The sequence below is a fragment of the Ornithodoros turicata genome, chromosome 9 (genome assembly GCF_037126465.1).
Source record: "Ornithodoros turicata isolate Travis chromosome 9, ASM3712646v1, whole genome shotgun sequence".
In the NCBI taxonomy this organism is placed as follows: domain Eukaryota; kingdom Metazoa; phylum Arthropoda; class Arachnida; order Ixodida; family Argasidae; genus Ornithodoros; species Ornithodoros turicata.
The window spans coordinates 5,264,891-5,275,445 of record NC_088209.1 but is presented as its reverse complement, the minus strand read 5'-3'; the positions used below and the strand labels follow the sequence as shown (position 1 = coordinate 5,275,445).

At 48.4% G+C, this 10,555-nt stretch overlaps 1 long non-coding RNA gene across 2 annotated transcripts; it reads left to right on the top strand.

The window, feature by feature from the left end:
- The first annotated feature begins 6,200 nt into the window (after positions 1–6,200).
- Positions 6,201–7,073, top strand: LOC135369233 (uncharacterized). 2 transcript variants are annotated; one of them, XR_010414996.1, is made up of 4 exons: positions 6,201–6,303; positions 6,424–6,562; positions 6,646–6,745; positions 7,034–7,073. It is a non-coding gene; the product is annotated as an uncharacterized LOC135369233 (long non-coding RNA). The 2 variants fall into 2 exon arrangements; XR_010414995.1 differs by having other exon boundaries at positions 6,201–6,562.
- Positions 7,074–10,555: the final 3,482 nt, after the last annotated feature.

Here is a 10,555-nt window from a genome sequence, read left to right as displayed (position 1 = left end):
CATGCCCGGCGAGGATAAATTCGGAATACCTTTTGTAATTCGACTGTCAAGTTCTATAGGGTGTGCTGCCCAGAGCGGTGCGTTGTGGGAACTCAACTGGAATACTAGTGCTCCGACGGAGAGAGCGCAAACGAGCCTCAAAGCCTCGCAAACGCAAACGAGTTGAGGAGCCTCTCTCCTGTAGTTTCTTTTCCACTAGATGAAGCTTCAACTTGCTTCAGCATGGAAGAAGCGAGCTGCGATATAAACCGGTTGGCTCCCATGGTGGGGCAGCCTAGATGGCGTAGCTTTCGCAACGCTTCGAAAGTATTTCATTCCGTACTTTTTATCGCGGGCATTCTTGGAGTCTCTTCATTTTTCCTTCATATTCTGCTGTTTCCGAGGAAGTACATGTGACAAGCTCGCGCATGCCTTGAATTTGTGTGTCATTGTCATCCTTACCCTTCTTTTAAGCTCGGTACTTTTTTTAAAAGGTGGATATGTCCATAACGCGACAACTTTAGTGCATTTTGAATCAGTATCTCTGTGTGTGTGTTCCTCAGAAGCGTGGGGATATTGTTTAGAGGGAAGCTATTGGGAAAAAAATCGCTCTTATCCTTCAGTGCATAGCAACTCTTCTCGATCATAGATATTGAAATCATTTTTCCCATTCGGGTGTAGAGAAAAACGCTTCTAAGCTTCACTGCATAGCATCGCATCCTCGCATAGTAAAATCTCCAAGGATGGGCTTTATCTAATGCTTACGCGCGATGGGGTGAAGACAACTTTACTCATGTTCTATGGATAGTGTGTGTGTGTGTACATCGTCCTCATTAGCGCTGCAAGCAGGAAGGAGCTATAGTATGGGCTCTACACTCTTAAAAATGAACTTCACCACATAGCACGCTCCTAGCCAACCATCATCCCGAGTGACATCGTTTTCTCCCCTGATTTGTTGAAAACGGGAGGCGTACGCCTTTTTGTGACAATTAAAATTTCTGCATAAGTGTCACAAAAAGGCGTACTCCTCCCGTTTTCAACAAATCAGGGGAGAGAACGATGTCACTCGGGCTAATGGTTGGCTAGGAGTGTGCTCTGTGGTGAAGTTCATTTTTAAGAATGTAGGCTGACGCCAGGGACCATGTTGATGTAAGATGTCCAGCAGCGGATTCTCTCAGGCAAGAAATTCGTGTGGGTCACTTGACATGAATGCACTCGGTAGACATGTTTTGTAGCGCAGTGATGTCTAGCTAGAGTTCGCCTTTTTTTCCAAAAATGTCTGCTCACCACGCGGCAGAAATGTCGAAACGATCTCGTAGGCATGGAGCAGCTGTTTTGCCGGTGTGCCGATGCCGGCAGACACGTGAAGCAGAAGCTCGCATTCGAAGTAAGGCCAGTAGTGGACAGCACTGGCCCGCAAAATAAGGGTCATGAACTGTTTTCTTTTTTTAAAGTCTGGGAACGTGCCCCATTTTTGATCCGCAGTCTGGTACACAAGTCTTACGAGTGATGCAGCTTTATCAAAAGATCTCGTTGAAGTTCTGCGGTACCTTACACACCTGCGTTAATTCAGCAACACAAAGGCGGTGCATATTTTTTCATCGTATTTCCTGACAGTACACGCATATTATGCTATCTCGGACAATATCACATTAAAATAGATCAAATAACATTTCCTCGCCTGCTGACATGGAACATACTGCTCCGTCCCCTTTTTTTCCCCCGCGATTGAAAACTGCCGGGCACGACTACAATAATACAAAACTGCAGAAGATTCAAGAAACATTTCTTGTCCCCCTGTAGCTGATAAACCATGTACTTAGCTATGTACCCTAGCAGCACCGTAAAAGTCGTTTTTCACCGTCTACGTCATTGCTTCATGTCTGAATGAAACGTACGGTTTATGCAGTTCCTCATCAGCAGCAGGCATAAAAAGTGGCGTAGTTTAAAATGTCGCACAAAACTGTTATTTGGCACCTCGCAGACATTAATGTTGCAACTGTATTCCGCCCTCCGGAAGTGGTGGATGCTGCTGCTTTGCTTCCCGTGAACGTAGCAGATCCGGCGCAGGCAAGAAGTCCTGTATTTGCTGCGGCACAGAGAACTGCTTACGATCTTCCTCGAGTATGTCACGAAAGAATGAGTGGCCTAAGTAGACGACGTCGCTTCCTGGGGCTCCGCGGTCTTGATATTAGAACCAAAATAGCGTTCCATGTCTATTGTGGATAGAAAGAGAACACGTGCTATGCTCATGCCTACCACTTTATTTTGAGGGTTAGCTTTTTTTTTTTTTTTTGAAAAGGTAGATTGTAAACCAACAGGTGGGTGCTGTTGAAAGGGCTCGCCGTTGTCGACCTCACAGAGGTGGGAAACGTCACGACTGACGCCCTGAGGGAGTGTGCGTCCTGGGCCGACTTCTAAGGGAACTGTGCCGACATATGTCTGAAAGCGTCTGAGGAAAACCCAGGAAAAACCCCAGACAGCAGAGCCGGCACCGGGATTCGAACCCGGGTACCTACCAGTCTCGACGTGACATGGCCAGCACGCTAACCACTGAGCCACGGGAGCTGGTGAGCCACGGTAGCTACAAGTGGATGATTAGAGATGCGTGGAAGTGGCCAGTAAGTGGCTCTCAGTTTGATGAACCAATAGCAGTTGAGTGACCAAAAAGTGGTTTGCAGTTAGATCAATAGCAGTTGGGGTCTACGAGCCTATGAGGGTCTTAGAAATCTGGATGACGAGGCTGAAAAACTCACCGTGGTTGGCCACGCGCCAGGTTAGAAGTACGAAACAATGAGCAGCTGGGTAGATGTGAGTGTCTCGCAGTTAGATGGACCAATGAGTGGCTTGCCAGGGAGTGACCAATGAGTGGATTGCAGTTAGGTGGACAGCAGTTGGGGTCTACCAACCTATATGGGGTAGCGGAGTGACCTACAAGCAATAAGCAGTTGCATGAGTGGCTTGATAGAATTATGGGCCAATGATCTCTAGGATGTAGCTGGACCAACAGCAGGAGACCGAATCAATTATCACAGTTGTACCAAATTAAGTTTGAAATAAATTTTGTTGTGTCTTTTCTCTTACGAGGTAAGTTAGGACATCTAAGATAGCGACGCAGCCGTGCCGCTGTCCAGCGCCATCTGGCTGTGTCGGAATGTGGCGACGTGAAGGAACCAGCTAATCGAGGTGAAATTGGCGGAGTCAAGTGATCGGAGCTGCTTAGCACGGGGCCAACCAACGTGAAGGTGGTGAGGAGTTAGGGTCGCCCAATCATACATCTTAGAAGTCTAGAAAGTGGGACACACCAATAAATGATCAGTAGGCTTGGAGTGGACAAAAACTGGGCGGAGCCAAGCTAGCTAATTGGCATAATGGTGTAGAGCAACAAACAGTGGGCTTAGCAAGGACGAACAGAGCTGTATAGCCAGCTAATTATCATGAAGGGATGGAACCCATCAGCAATCACTTGGCTTAGCATGAACCAATCAGCATGAAGTGGGTGGAGCCAAGTCAGCTGATTAGCATGAAGGGGTGGAGCCAAGCTAGCCAATCATTAATCAGTAGGTTTGGAATAGGCCAATCAGCGTTAAGGGGCTGAGCCGAGCTAATCAATCATCGATCAGTAGGTTTGGAATAGGCCAGTCATCGTTAAGGGGCGAAGCCAAGCCAGCTGATTAGCATGAAGGGCCAGAGCAACGATGAACCAAGCCGTCAGCAACCGAGTCAATGAACCGTCAGCAATGAGTTGGCTTAGCATGGACCAATCAGCATGAAGTGGGTGGAGCCAAGTCAGGTGATTAGCATGAAGGGGTGGAGCCAAGCTAGTAAATCATTGATCAGTAGGTTTGGAATAGGCCAGTGATCGTTAAGGGGCGAAGCCATGTTAGCTGATTAGCATGAAGGGCCAGAGCAACGACCGAGCAACCACATGGTGCAAAACTGGATTTTGGCTTAGAAGTGGCTTTTGTTGGGCTGGAATGGGATTATAATTGGCTTCTGTTGGATTAGAAAAAGTCTTGATTGCCTGCCCCTATTCCCTACTGCCGATATGCCTCTTATGCTCTCTGTGCTTCTGTGCTATGCTCTCTGTTTCATTTATGTGCATGGTAAGTGCTATTTCTCTTCCCCACATGCTTTCTAGATTTATTGCATTGAATATCTACCATTTTGGACTGCTCAGCAGGGATTCCACACAGAACAAGTGCAGAAAGTTGGACTAGTTGGTGGGATAGCACAGTGCAATATTTGGGTTAGTTGGTGCGACAACAATCTGTTTAACTGTCTGATAAAGAAGTTGCCTTCCTGAAGAACTAATTATACACCTTGCTGTCTACTGAGGGTGATGTGTCGCTCCGCATGTGTTAAGTCTTGTGTGTCGTCACGTGTCGCCTGATACCGGCTTGTGCATTTATGGCTCCCTTTTTTTTCGCAGTACACTACAGTTGTGAGCAACGCTTGTGTTTTACCTTTTGTCCTCGTCTGTCACGTCCCTAAATATTGCAGCACGCCATTCCTCACAGGCCTGTTATTAATGTGGCCTTGAGATATCATGGACAGCAAAAACTCTAGCACTTAGGAGTGTAGAATAATACAATTGGCATTTTCACGACATGTTGAAGCATATCCTCATGGCCGCGCCGGTAGAACTGAGAAGGGGGTTCTCCAGGCGCGTGTCCATCCTCGTCGCCCACCGGCAGCCATCTCACTCCCCCCTCAGGCGATAAAGCAGATGATGCCCACGACTTCACTAGAGGAGGCCAGCGAGGGCGACTGTGGTTGACATGATTATCCCACGTACAGTCTATCAACTACGGAACTGGAATGCTTCGTGGGTTGGAGCGGTTGGAGAATGAAGAACGCGTTCGGGCGCCGTTGGATTTTGAGGACTGACAACAAAGACAGGATTACGATTACGTGCCACACAAGTGCCTTCCGCTCTGCAAGCAACGAAAGAAGATGCTCATCATAAAATCGGCCGGCACGGCGTCCTCTTGTGTTCCGTGTTTCAGTGATGTCAATCGGCAGAACAGTTTGTAGAAGTGTTCGCTGCTTTATTCATGCGTCGATGTGATTCAACGTGTGTTGTGCTGTTCCTGGACACGACTACTATCCCACGAACAGTCTATCAACTCCGGAACTGGAATGCTTCGTGAGTTGGAGCGGTTGGAGAGTGAAGAACACGCTCGGGCCGTGTCGGATTTCGAGGGCTGTGTTCGTTTTGCTTCAAGTTCGAACTTAGTTACAGTGCGTCAACAACACCGTGGACTTTGTATTCACAGTCCACCCATGTATCAGATCCTTGAATCAGTGCTCTGTATCAAATAAATATTTCTTTTAGCCAAAAGAAGCTTCAGTTATTTTGAATATCGGGTAACGGCGGTAGGCGTGAAATCCGGTAGAAGTCGATGGTAGCCAGAACCGGCCGAAAGCTCAGCCAAAGTTAAGACTCCTGATTGGCCGACTGGCATTGCATAATTTCTACAACGTTGCACTCTCATTGGTCGTGTGCCCAGTGTTGTGAGAATTATCTCAAACTATGGACTCTATGGGGAGCTGTTGGAGCCTGGCGCCGCCAGCAGCGCAGCGCAACGGGCAGCGTTCAAACTTGTTCGCTCAGTTGCTGGCAGGTCCCCCAAACTCACCTCGGAAAAGCGTGCAACGAAGAAGGCCGCCACTAGATACCCCACTGTTGCCGTTCCGGATCACTTCAGTGCGCTAAGTTTAGCGGCAAAATGTTTTTGTTGTTTCTGCGAATGAATCTAGTCTTTATATGTCCAAATAAAACGTGTATAACAACTTTCTCTGTCGTGTTTCACTTTTTGGTCCCGTTTTTAAACGTGTTGAGCGATCTGGAGGATCTAGTGCACGGCTGCGTGCATCACATAGCGTACCTGTCGTACCAGGCGCCGCAGGCGCTGCAGTCGTCCATTTCTCCTTCGGTGACTTGGCCTGGCTTGGATTGTGCTTCAACTGGATCTTTAGCGCGCTACAATCCACGCAAGCCAACGTCTGGTAACAATGGGGTATCTAAGGGCGGCCTCCGGCATTGCACGCATCGGGATAGGAACAAATACATGGAAAAATGGCGACCTTGGGGGACCTGGTTGCTGGAGCTGACGCTCGCTTGTGTAGCGTTTCGAAGTTTAGTAAGTTTATTTCTTGTCCAGCGTCGTGCGTATGTTTTCTTGCAATCTGTGGGTCAACTGGACAGTTCCGGCATCTTGTCCAATACGCAATGAGCGATATCGTTAAGCGTAACAACAAGCGCTGCTGTAGCGGGGAGGCAACGTCCCTTATTTGTTCTCTGTACTTCAGGTTTCAGGGGTGAGTTTGCTTTCTTTCTTGTCCTCTGCTTTCAGATTTGTGCCTGCTTGTGTTCACAATCGCATGCATGCGATAGAGCTCTGGAGCACAGCAGCTGAATATGGTTTTCTTTCTCTGCAGAATGATGTTGCGAATGAGTGACGAGCACAATGGAGATGTGGGACTGACCTAAATGTATTAACAAGATTGTCGTTTGGTTACGTTCGATGCTGTCTGTTCAGTGTACTGGCGACGAACAATATGGAGATATGGGACTGACGTATGTGTGTGTTCGTATTCAATCGTTTGGATACGTTCTTGGCTCGGGTACCTCTTGGATTTACGTCTTTATTATCTTTATAGGTGCTGGCAGAGTCATGGAATGAAGGTCACGATTACTACGCCTGGCCTGTAAGCCATTTGTTGGCACTTCAGCTGGGCTGGAGCTACGATCACATTTTAGGTAAACGAAAACAGTTACCTTTTCAGATCTGTCCCCTTGTGTTCTATGTACTCGCTGATCTGACGCTGTCTGCTCTCACTACTCTGTGCTGTTGTCACTAATCTGTGCTGACTGTGTTGCAGTGAAATATGGGTGCAGTGACCATTTTGCCACGGGCAGCATGTTTATGATAGCTGAATCTTTTAAAACAGTGCGTACGTTGAGAAGTTCTTTCGTTTGATATCTGGCTGTCAAAAGCCGCACACATTATGCTGGCGCGGGTACCTCATGGTTTCATGTATTTTATAGGTGCTTCCAGGCTCATGGAATGGAGGTGACGAATACAACGCCTGTCCTGTGGGTCATTTGTTGGCACTTCGGCTTAGCTGCAGCTACGATTCTATTTCAGGTAAACAAAAACTATTACCTTTTCTAATCTGACTGTGCTGTTATTCAATATCGCTGGTTTTCTAAGAGTTCGCTAATCTGATGCTCGTGTGAGTCTCTTGTAAATACTTTGTTGCCAAAGAGCTTCAGTTACAGTTGGATTGTCTGAACTGCGTCTGATTCATGTCATTGATGCCATGTAAGTGCAGCCTGTCAGAATGATTATTTTTCAGATTCAGTCACACAATTTCATTTTTAACGTGTGCACATTGTGATTTGCCGAGTAGGATGTGTCACTTCACGGTCCCTTTAGTAACCTCATCTTTCGTCTTCGAATTGTCAGTCGGGAATCAAATGGGTTCTCCACGAGCAGCTATGATCCGACATGTATGGATACGGAAATACTTGACACTTGCATAGTGCCTGAATAAAAAATATGCATAAATTGCAGTTCTGCAGTAAACAAGCTGTATGCAACATTTTTACATACAGGCATTTATAGTGATATCACACATTGTCTTTTCTATTTTCAGTGTACCTCGGAAACGTTCCTTCCTGCTACCCACAGCCGTCTACCACCCCACACGTGTGTAAAGTACTGGTTGCATTTGGAGCACTCAAGCACGGACCCAGAGACAGAGGCAATCCTTGCAGCTACCAGTGATATAAGTGCTGCGATTTGTGTACATGCACATTACTATCTGCTTTGGAAGAGTACCAAGATTTGCTGGTATGTGACTGTGCAATAAGGGGAAGTGCTCACAATGTCTGCTGACTTGTCGACATGTTTGGAAGTCGGTGTTTGCCCGGTTTGTTCATAGAAATAAATCTTGTACCAACATCCATGTTGCCTTTGTAAGACATACTGTGCATGAACCACATATAAGTGCATGTGCATGTCAGTGACATATACCTGGACGAACCAATACATGGGCCACTAGTGCCAAAATTTAGGTATAAAATATGTAAAATTTTAGATGTCATGGCTAATACATGTCTATATGACGGCTCAGTGGATAGATAAGTACCGTCCCATTTTAGACATTTGGTCTAAAATGGTCTAAATCGATCCAACAATTATCCGGCTATTAGCTGTATTTTAGCGTAACGTTAGCTGGACTAGGGGACGGATACGAAGCAATAGAGCTACTTTGTTAGACGTCTAATAGACATTCCCAAAGTCTACATTTAGACATCTTTTAGACGTATACTAGCGCAAACGCGTTGCATGGGACCACAAATCAAAACAGGGAATTGAGGGAAAGCATTTCCTCCATGTGTACTTAAACTGTCCTAAATTGGCCCCTGAGGATGGGCGAGGGACAGCCTCGGGGATGTCATCTCATATGCCAAAGTGGCAGTATTATGACACTTTGAGGATCAGATTATGACATCCTAGGGATGCCATACCTGTCCCCATCTGACAACCGTAGGATAGCCCTGGGATGACAGTGTGTTCTTGGGGAAGTTCGTTCCGGGATTCGCTGCTATAACCGCTCCTCTCAACAGGCTACTCACCAAGGGAACCGCCTTCGCTTGGAACGAAAGCTGCGACAACGCCTTTAGTGAGCTCAAGCGCCTCCTGACCTCGCTTCCTGTGTTGGCGTATCCAGACTTCACTCTACCCTTTATCCTGGACACCGACGCCAGTGACGCCGGCATCGGTGCAGTTCTTGCTCAAGCTCAGGATGTTGTTGAGAGAGTGATCTCATACGGCAGCCGAGCGTTCACAAAAGCAGAACCCAAGTACAGCGTGACTAGAAAGGAAATGCTTGCTCTCGTTCATTTTACACGGTACTTCCGCCACTACCTTCTCGGCCACGAATTCATTTGTAGAACTGAACATATAGTGCCCTCCAGTGGCTTCGCAGCTTCAACGAATCGGAAGGCCAGTTAGCCCGGTGGATAGAATCGTTGGAGGAGTTCGACTTCAAGGTCGTCCACCGTCCGGGCAGGCACCACTCGAACGCTGATGCGTTGTCGAGGTATCCAACATGGGTCAAATGCAACGCATCCACAGTCAATCACACAACTTTGGCCCACGAGCTCACCCACGAACAACTTCGCGCGGAGCAGCGCAGCGATCCCGTGCTTGGAAATCTGTTCTCACGAAATTGCCACGACACCCCCACTTGAACCACCAGTACACTCTCTGCTTGGACACCGAAGGAACCTGCTCCTCAAACATGGTTGCCTCGCTTGGCGGTGGAGCCCAAAGGCCAGTTCCAGTATTGCCCGCTTCAATGGTCGCTGACGCACTGCGTAAGGCTCACGACGCCCCCGACGGCGTGCATTTTGGCGTTAGGAAAACGTTGGAGAGGGCCCGCCAGATGTGGTTCTGGGTCGGCATAAAACGTGATATACAACGATGGTGCTCCAATTGCATCCTGTGCGCTGCAAGGAGAGGACCTCCATCGACACCCCGAGCTCCTCTTGTCATCGAATCGGCCACAAAGCCGTTTGAGGGACTCGCTGTCGATATCGTCGGCCCTCTCCCAGAGACTTCGCTAGGATGCAAATATATACTCGTCGTGAGCGATTACTTTACACGGTGGCCCGAAGCATTTCCGCTACGTACGAAGGAAGCCCGTGAAGTGGCGGACTGTCTAATCACAAATGTGTTCAGTCGGTATGGTTTACCGTCCGCCCTACATTCCGATCAAGGGCGGTCATTCAAGACACCGCACCGCGCTAGCCAACGACGAGCGGGCGAAGCAAACCCAGAAATCCTACTACGACCGCCGTGTTTCGGAGTACCTATACGACGTCGGTGACCTGGTCCTACTTCACTCGCCGGCTGTTAAGTGGGGTACGTGCCGTAAATTCCACCTGCCGTGGCAGGGACCGTACAAGATCATCGAGAAGCTACCCAATGCAGTGTTCCGTGTCCAAGACGTGCGAAACAAGTGGAAGAGGATCGTTGTCCATCACAACCGCTTAAAGCCGTTAAACACCGGCCGCAGGTGGGAGGGACACAGCGCGAACCACGGACATCACAGCGACTACAGCACACCACCTTCCGCGTCGGACGACACGTACGAACACGTCATAAGTTTACCCGCGCACTTGGAGACAGAGGACGACAGTGTCACCCGCGGAAGCTCGTCCCCTGAACGTAGCTCGTCCCCCGAACGTAGCGTCCAAGTAGCGGACGGACTAGGTCACTCTGTGCAGCCTTTGGAGGGCGTTGATGTTTCGCCTACTACGACGTCTGGAGAGGATGGGAAATGCACTAGCCCCGGTGAAACTGCTAGTAGTGATTCCCCGGGTGGTGACGTCGATGACTCCCCGTCCAACACAACAAGTTCAACTGATGACTCTCCAACTAACACACCCTCCAGCGTCTCGTCACCCCTTCGCCTCCATCTTCTCCGGATGTACCTTGACGCTATAACCTCCGGCCCCGATCGTTGCTTCGCAAACCTGCGCGTTACCTGGATGATT